Source organism: Idiotropiscis lumnitzeri, chromosome 22 (assembly GCF_059441095.1).
Source record: "Idiotropiscis lumnitzeri isolate Australia: NSW breed Sydney's pygmy pipehorse chromosome 22, RoL_Ilum_1.0, whole genome shotgun sequence".
Taxonomy (NCBI): domain Eukaryota; kingdom Metazoa; phylum Chordata; class Actinopteri; order Syngnathiformes; family Syngnathidae; genus Idiotropiscis; species Idiotropiscis lumnitzeri.
Genome location: NC_142412.1, coordinates 7,020,021 through 7,028,932, shown reverse-complemented (window position 1 = coordinate 7,028,932; position 8,912 = coordinate 7,020,021). Strand labels below are relative to the sequence as shown.

The 8,912-nt window shown below is 42.3% G+C and overlaps 1 non-coding gene across 1 annotated transcript; it reads left to right on the top strand.

Moving 5' to 3' along the window:
- The first annotated feature begins 1,815 nt into the window (after positions 1-1,815).
- Positions 1,816-1,934, top strand: LOC148316188 (5S ribosomal RNA). The gene has a single exon (XR_015840356.1). It is a non-coding gene; the product is annotated as a 5S ribosomal RNA (ribosomal RNA).
- The last annotated feature ends 6,978 nt before the right edge of the window (positions 1,935-8,912 follow it).

Here is an 8,912-nt window from a genome sequence, read left to right as displayed (position 1 = left end):
CTCATGGATATGCCATGCACCTCATCTATCTCCTGGGAGGACTTCTTTACTTATCTTTTATTTAGTAAACAATCTGTCCATGAAAAAAAAACAAACAACATATATATGTGTGTGTGTGTGTGTGTGTGTTTATATATATATATATATTTTTTTTTTTTTTTTTTGGAAGCATCTTTCAGTTCCTTCGCCGCAATGGACAAAATGCTTAATAATAAAAGCTAAAAAAAAAAAGCAGATGCTGATAATCGGCAACATGCCAAATATCGGCCTTCCTGACCAGTCTTTGCTAATGAGTAAAGCGTTCTTGTTGTCGTGTATGGCTGTATTTTAATAATTCCCGCCCTTCAGAGAACAAATATCAGCGGTGGCTCGTTGATACAGGAAGCCATGGCTCTGTTTTTTTTCTATATATTTTGCGCAACATATTTTTCTAAGCAACTAAGCAACAATAGTTTGCCTGTCTTGTGATCATTGCACCTCAAGAAGTGGAAAAGGAAGGAAAGTTAATCAGAATGTGTCAGCTAGAGAAAAAAATGCAACTGCTGTGTTGACAAAGTGTTATTTTGCTTCAAAAATGCTGCAACGCAGGTGCAACACCATACCCACACACACGCGCAAACACGCGCACACACACACACACACACACACGTAAACCACCAACCAAATTATCAAATGAGTATGGTCCAATTTTTAATTCGTGGTTTGGACAATTGAAAAAATATTAAGATCTCGTCACTCATAAGTAGCCTTTTGTTGGTTACTAATCCTTGATTCCATTTTATCTCTACTTCATCAATCCTTTTAGCATATTTAGAGGTTACGCTTACTGCTTGAAACAAAACAAATTTGCCCATTGTTGTCCTATTACTGCACTTCATGCTGCGGTCAGGCTCCACAGGCCTATACATCGTGGGCATGCTGGACCGCGTGAGTTTGGCCAGCCAGCGGCCGCAGACGCTCGCTTTTGTGATGCCGCGTTTGACTGAATGGGAAATTGTCTCTTTGCAGTGTGCGGACAAGCTGGAACGAGACAGACTCATCCTGTTCTTGAACAAGCTGATTCTCAACAGGGTAAGCGAGCAAATGCTGAGAGCTCTCCCTTAAACATGCAAAAAAGGGCAAAAGTCGGACTTTCAAAAATTCATAACTCACTTCCTGTTTATATTATGAAATCTGAATGGTTTTGTTTTTGTATTAGTATCTTTGTATTGCCAAATACAATTATATTTTTATTGTACCATCCAGATATACAATATTGCCAATGTGAGCAAAGTCTCATATATATATATATATATATATATATATATATATATACACGGGGAGAGAGAGAGTGAAATTCATGTTATAACAAAAAAAACAAATTATTATTAAAACGTATTATTTTTTTATTCCCCAGCCATTCTTTTTGGGCAAATGTATTTGCATTGATATTCATTCATATATATATATATATATATATATATACACAAAATGTGCCCAGTCTATAACAACCCCAGGGTTAGTATAAAAAAATCAATTAATTAAAAATCCTAATTTTCCAACGTTTGCGGCAGCCATTAATTTGTGATACTTTGCTTACAGGTTACATGTAATATTCATCTACTGATTTTCATAACCATTTGACATGGCTTGAGCGGACAGAGTTACCCCCAACATTTAAATAAAGGGAATGCTCTCTTGAATGTGTTTGCTTTGTTCTTGCTTGGTACTTTTTCAGGGGCCGACAGACACCAACTGAGTCAAACCAAGTCCTCCAAAAATGAGGTTTGGAAGGCGACCTCGGTTTAGGCCGGCATCCGTGAAAGTTAGGCCGAAGAGGACGGCCATACTACCCTGAGAACGCCCGATCTCGTCCGATCTCGGAAGCTAAGCAGGGTCGGGCCTGGTTAGTACTTGGATGGGAGACCGCCTGGGAATACCAGGTGCTGTAAGCTTTTGCACACTGAATCACCCAAAAACCCTATTCCATTCAATACAAACCTTTTATTTACTTTGCAGGTGTCCTGTTTGCAGCTGTCGACAACCTACAGCAGATACTGGGGATCGCTTCCTGTATATCGGCTTCCAATTCCGCAAACAGGTAATGTTTAATCTTATTTGATATACCATATATTTTAATTTTTTTTAATAATCCGACATGATACGTATAAAGTTATTTATATATATATTTATATATATATATATATATATATATCGATGTGGCAACAGTGTGAAGCGCTTTGAGTACCGAAGGTAAACAAAAAGCACCTGCAATTCAGTTCTCATTAGCTCTCGATTAAATCATAGTCAGCCGACCTGTCATAAGGGAAATATTGGACAATCATTAAGGCTCTCCCTCCCAGTGCTCCTTATTGCGTTTTATTTGTGTTTGCTGGAGTGTGGCGCTTGTGGGCAGTTTTGACGCGCTCGTTACCGTTAGCGCAGGGATTGCTGCTGCAGCGGTTGGCCTTCATCTCGCAGTTGGAGCCAGAGCTGCTGATTTGGTGCAGAAATGTGCTGAAAAACGACGTTAGCCTTTGGTGGAAACAAGGTAGTCCTGATTTCATGTATACTTTTCAGACTATTATATTATGTAATGACAGAAATCAATGAAATTCCAGTCGAAACGTAGTCTCCAGTGTGATTGGCAAGGATGATGTGATTAAAAATTCACAACAGGACCGACTGTGTTATGCAGCATCTTAAAACCTGGTTACAAAACCTCCATGATATGCTCATCCACACACATACGCAAATCACCCAAACAATAGTTGTGCCGCCGTCCGGGTGCGGGGTTGTAATTAAAGATTTTTATTAAAAAAAATTCCATTAACAAATACATACATAAAGTAAATACAATTTGACAGCATCAAGCCAGCCGTATACTTTGCATGACAGTGAAAATGACTTACAGTAAAACTGCTGAGACCGGGCAGTGATTGGCGCAAGGTGTATAACTGAATACAGAAAGTGTTTATTTATCGTCCCCTCTTGAGTGACTTGCATATTCATGACAAAATCAAATTAATGACTGCCCAGGCTTCAGGATGTCTTTTTACACTATATAAGGGTGGAAATTTACATTGGAAACGTTTAGTTTAGCTGTTAATGAAGTTTCGTTTTTTTAGTGCTGAAAATTTATTGTCTGCTGGCGCCGCTCCAGCGCCCCGTCGTGCCGCTCGGCGAAACTACAATGCATTTCACCCTTAATTTAACAAATGGTGCCCTCTTGTAGTTCTGTAAATTACGTGTAAGTGATTCCATGACAACTTGGCATTATGTGTTTATTTTGCCATTTTAAATTGAAAGTTGTTTGATGTTTTTAACTTAACATGTCAACAGAGAAAGGAGAAGGAAATTGTTGCATATAAATTATACTTTTGTTGTTGTTCTGGAGTAAAAAAATGTCACAAAAAGTTTTGGCGTAAAAACATCACAAAAAGCCCGAGGGCGAGCATCAAAAATTGCTTCCTCTATGGTATGCTGAAAAAAGTTTTCTTTTATTAAAACATATTTGCGGGGGTGTTTGTAGTTTTGTCTCACATTTGAACTAAAAAAACCGCTCCAGCGCCCGTCGTGCCGCTCGGCGAAACTACAATGCCCCTACATTATAAATTATTTAGTTAAACGGGAAATTGATCCCAAAAAATGTTCAACAAGATTTTGACACTTGCTGTCAACTAAAAATGACAGGAAAGTTGTTCAGGTTAAGGCCAATAACCGCACCGGTTTTCTGAAGCTGAGCCACAGGCTTCAGGATGCCTTTCTACACTAGCGCATTATAAAGTATAACAATATTAACGATTTAATATGAACAGGAAGTGAGTTATGAATTTTTGAAAGTCCGACTTTTGCCCTTTTTTGCCACAATATAAATGTCTGAAGAAATCAAACACAAATAGATCAGTTTGAAACTCAGGCACGGAGCTCCGGGGGAATTTTCCTCATTTCTTCTAAGTCCAACCTGGAACATTCGCAAACACAAACATTGTCACCAATTCAAGGGTGTACCTATTTTCGTTGATGTTATGTGAATTGAACTTTGGCACTAATATTATACCAGCCCCGTACCCTGAGCAGCGACCGCTGCGCCCGGTCCCCGCGCCCGGCTCCCCGCTCAGCTCCGGTTGTCGAGCGTCGCCGAGACAGGAACGTGGAGCGGCGGCTGGTCGTCGAGCCCCGCCGAGGCGGGAGCGTGGAGCGGCGGCTGGTCGTCGAGCGTCGCCGAGACCGGAACGTGGAGCAAATTTTGCCTTGGTTGTCATTTCTACTTAACAAATGCGACCCAATATTTTTCTTTGCTGTGTCACAAGTGGGTATATTTTCATAATTAATTGGAATGGAGTCCTTTGTGAATGAAAAAATGAAATTGTTCAAATATGTGAAGGTAATAAATGGTGGTGGAAAGCAATACCCCAAAGGCTTGTGCATTAAATTGATTGCCAAAGACAAAAACGAAGCACGTTTTCGTTCTAATTATCGTCAGTTTTATAAACGTAAAAACTGGCGGGCCAGTGACAGGGCGGCAGTATGTCAAACATGGCGGAGCCAGTGGGCGGGACCAAAGAATTTGGGTTTCCTTTGAAAATCTTTTGTTTCCGAAATACTATATGACGGGGGCGGGGCTTCAAAGTTTCGCGACCTTGAGCGAACCCTGATGAACGGACAGCACACCCACTGTAGGGGACCAAAATTTTTGTGGGGCCCAGTATTGCGTTACACCTTGATACTTGCAAAATGATGACTTTATGAACATAGAAAACTGTGGCTTATAGCCTGGTGCGGCTTGTATATGTTTGTTTTTTTTCGTTTTGTCCCTCAAAAAGCGCGCAGTCCGCGCGCCGCGGCCCTCCGCCGCGGCGGGGATGTTGGTCCCCAACATGTAGCTTATACAAACACACACACACACCCCTACTTGTTTTTGTGACATTGTTGGGCCACCTGAATATTCACTCCTCTCCCTCCAGTTCACCTTTGAATGGCTGGCTGGCATCGGCCCCCTTCAGCGCTCGGATGACCGGTAACCACGGCGATGGCATCTCAGGCCCTGCCCATCCTGCTTTATGTGTACACATTGTTGGTGAACTGCGATGTGCAGCTGCGAGCTGTCACTAACAGTTAGCTTGGAAGGCATTCTGACTGAAATACAGTTAAATTGAGGTTACCAGTAGTCATTTCCATTACCTGTAAATGTAAATTAGAATGTAACTTACTACAGTGAACCCTCGGTTATCGCGGTATGATATGAAATTGTTCCCACATATAGACTTTTCCGGCGGCTTGCGGTCGGGCGCGCCACAAGTGCATGCTGAAAAAGGTCAAATTATGAATCATAAATAGATTTAATTGGAGTGGTTATGTCTGCGTAATATCGTTTCTGAACTACTTTGGGCGGTGTATAAAACAAATTTGTGTTAATCGTACATCATGATGTTTTCTTAGGAAGCGTACAAATTAATGTTGGCTAAAGATGGTTTGAGTCATTTTTAAATTAATTCATTTTTATTATTATTATTTTTAAAATTTAATGTACCACACAAGCACTAAAAAACCAAACTTTTATAACAGCTAAACCAAACGTTTCCAATGTAAATTTCCACCTTTATATATTGGTTGCGTGCTTGGAGCGAGACGGTGGCGATGAAATGTTGAAAGCAATGCAAACGGCTTCGTTAAAAGGGCACCGTGCAGTACGTCAAAATGTAAAAAATGATATTGATTGGCGCAAGGTGTATAACTGAATATAAACATATAGATGTTTTCAGGTACCGACTCTTGCACATGCTGCTAAAAATCCAAAACTTCACATGCGGGCATGGGAATAACGCCGCCGGATCGCGAGTCGGCCTGGAGTACCATTAGCAGAGGATGTCACGGTAAAACCTGATTGGAAAGGTTCAAATTGATTATTAAGCGTAAAGTTAACATTGGTGTGAGCTTCGGTTTGTTCCACTTCTTCACACATTTTAGGCTTTGGCCACCCAAAACAAAAACTAACCTGTTTTCTGAAGCTGAGCGGCAGAGCGGTCTAAGGCGTTGCGTTCAGGTCGCAGTCTCCCCAGGAGGAAGCAGGTTTCAACCACAAGACAAAAAGTTATGAGATCAGGAGTGTGCGTGGGACTCCACGATTCCAACAGGCCTTCATCAACTATGGTTCCCATGACAATCAGCGCTTGCTGCTGGAGTACGGCTTAACATTATGTTGTCAGAGTGTGCGTGTGCGTGTGTGTGTGTGCCTAAAGCATGGCATCGTTTACTCAGTACTAACCCTAATTGGATCCTATCATTAGGAAAAATAACTTGTAGACTTCAAACCAGCAAACCAAGCCACATTTCAAGTCAGTGAGCATCTGCTGACCTAATTTGTGTGTCATGATTGAGCAACATGAACACGACCATTCAACATCGGTCTTTTTTTTGGTATTTTCTCCCCTCCTTCCTGCCATGTGCCTTTTCCTGTCTGTTTTGATCAGCTGAGCAGGGGCGTTTCCCCTCAGCACCTCTTATTGCAATTATGATGAAAGCCTGCAGCAAGCATTCCTTCCCTGGGTGTATAAAAATTTTAAAAAATCCATTTGAATTTTTCACAATCCAAAGAAGAATACATGCAGTAATATGTTTTCAACGTCTCCAGCCGGTTTGAACCTGATGTATTCCCTAAACAGGATGTAAATTTGAGTTTGAAAGATGAAATTGGTTTTCATGGGTTGTCAATACTAGACAGACATGCAATGCTAAATTCTCATAAGGGAAATACTGGACAATCAAATTAATGAGCGGTTAATGGGGACCGAGGCTCAACGCATCCCCTGGGGCTCTCAGCACCAAATGGAAGAAGAGTCCCCGGAGCAATGTGCCGTTTGACTTCAAGCCACGTTCCTGCACAGAGGCCGAGAGCGGTCTAAGGCGTTGCGTTCAGGTCGCAGTACATACAGTGAACCCTCGCTACTTCGCGGTTCACCTTTCGCGGGTTCAGTGCTTCGCGGGTATAAAAAATATTCGGGGGCATTGTAGTTTCGCCGTTCCCTACTTTGTTTCATTTTTCTTCTTTCTTTTTCTCCACAAAACGTGCCCAATGTATCTAAGTACACACAGTTGGTAGTGGCGCTTCTTGTGACGTTTTGGCAAAAGGCGTGGCTATTACGGTGCTGAAAAGTCAGATTGTACTCTGTGGCAACAAAAGCTCTTTCTCTGTAAATGCTTGAGTTTGTCAGCGCAAACAAGCACTGATTCGGTCTTTCCGTTACCAAACAGTGGGGTTCATTTACATAATAACCACCCTCATGTTAAGTTTCTCCGCCCATGGAGACGATGGCTGTGATGAGAGTTATTAAGCCATCCCAAGGCAAAGACCTGTGCTTATGATGGATTGTTGAGCTGTTTATGGTAACTTGAGGCCTCGGGCCCCAACATTATCTACGAAGGGTTGGCATCTGGTAATGCACTCTTGAATGTGTACGCACTTAAAGTGCGCTAAATGGAGGCCATCGCGCCACACTGAGCGGACCAGCGTGTGCGCTTGCCCTGAAAAAACAACAAAATAACCTTAGGCCACGAATGAGGCGCTCGACGGCCCGCGGCCGCTCTTGGTTCCTGCCATCAGAATTCAGCTATCTTGTGTTGCCAGGCAGATGTCATAATAGCAGTAGAACGCAAAACGGGAGGACGCCGGATTTGTTACGCTTGCTGACTTGTTATAGATTCACTTCAGCAAAGCTAACGAAACTTCATTAACAGCTAAACTAAACGTTTCCAATGTAATAATAATAATCTCCGCTAGTTTCATTAGGAATATGACCCCTGTAAACATGCAAAAAATGACATCCATACTGTTGTTCTGGGCTGAAGGGGCGACCTTGTTGAGTTGCACCATTTTGAAGAATTACAAAAACAGGGCTGCCCAGTTCAGAGATGCGAGGTTCCATTCCGGTGTGGTGTTTGCATGTTCTGGCTTTTCTGCGGGTAATCCGGTTGAATGGTATCTTCGATTTGGGCACGGCGCGGCTCATAGCCACATCTCTTGACCTATTTCATATGCACACATGCACACTCAATATTTAGCGTTGTAAACAGGTAGGCTGTAGTATTATTCCATCCATTACTCAAGACATTGATGTCACAAAATTCGGCAGAGCGCAGAGTAACCATTCAGCACGATAGTTCTATTCCCCAAACGTTCCGGGGCCGCTTGGCACCGCCCTTATCAGCTGATGCAGCAGAGTTTGTTGTAGCCTGGGATGGAACAGTAGCGAGCCATTTTTTTTTTTTAAAGCCGACCATGTATATTAAGTCTCGGTTAGTGTTTGCCAGTCGGGTTTCAAACCCTCCTTCTTTCCAATTGGTCGTAAACATGGCACAACACCTTGCGCCGCCTCCATCAGGAAAGAGAGAGAAAAAAAAAAAACGTCTCTCTGCCAAATATTTGCCGCCCTTCGAGCGCATTTGCTTTGGTGTGTGTCGTGAAACCAAGAAAGCGCTGAACCTGAAATGCCAACACAAGTTTCGGTATTCTATGTTAAAAAAAATTGTTGTTTGCTGCATGTACAGAACAACACGTGGGGATCAACGTTTGCCGAGAGGTCCGCGAGCGTTTGCTCAAAACCATAAATGGGTTGGGTCCATTTTATATCAGTGTGGGGGTGAAACGTTGGAGCAGGTCTGAGCCCGCCCACCAATAGTGACTATCTGCCAATTTGATATCTATTAAAATGCAACGTCTGCCTCTGTTATTTCGCCGCATTTCATCATTGCGGCATCGCGTTAGCATTCATATAATCATCAGATAAACTCTGTTTGACAGAAGCGCTCGCTCGCACGCACGCACACGCACAGTCGAATACTGAAGGAGGAGATGAGGTCCATGGTCAACTTTCAAATATGGAAACAAAACTAAACCAAACTGATAACTGGGATTTATCGTCGGGAATGTATGG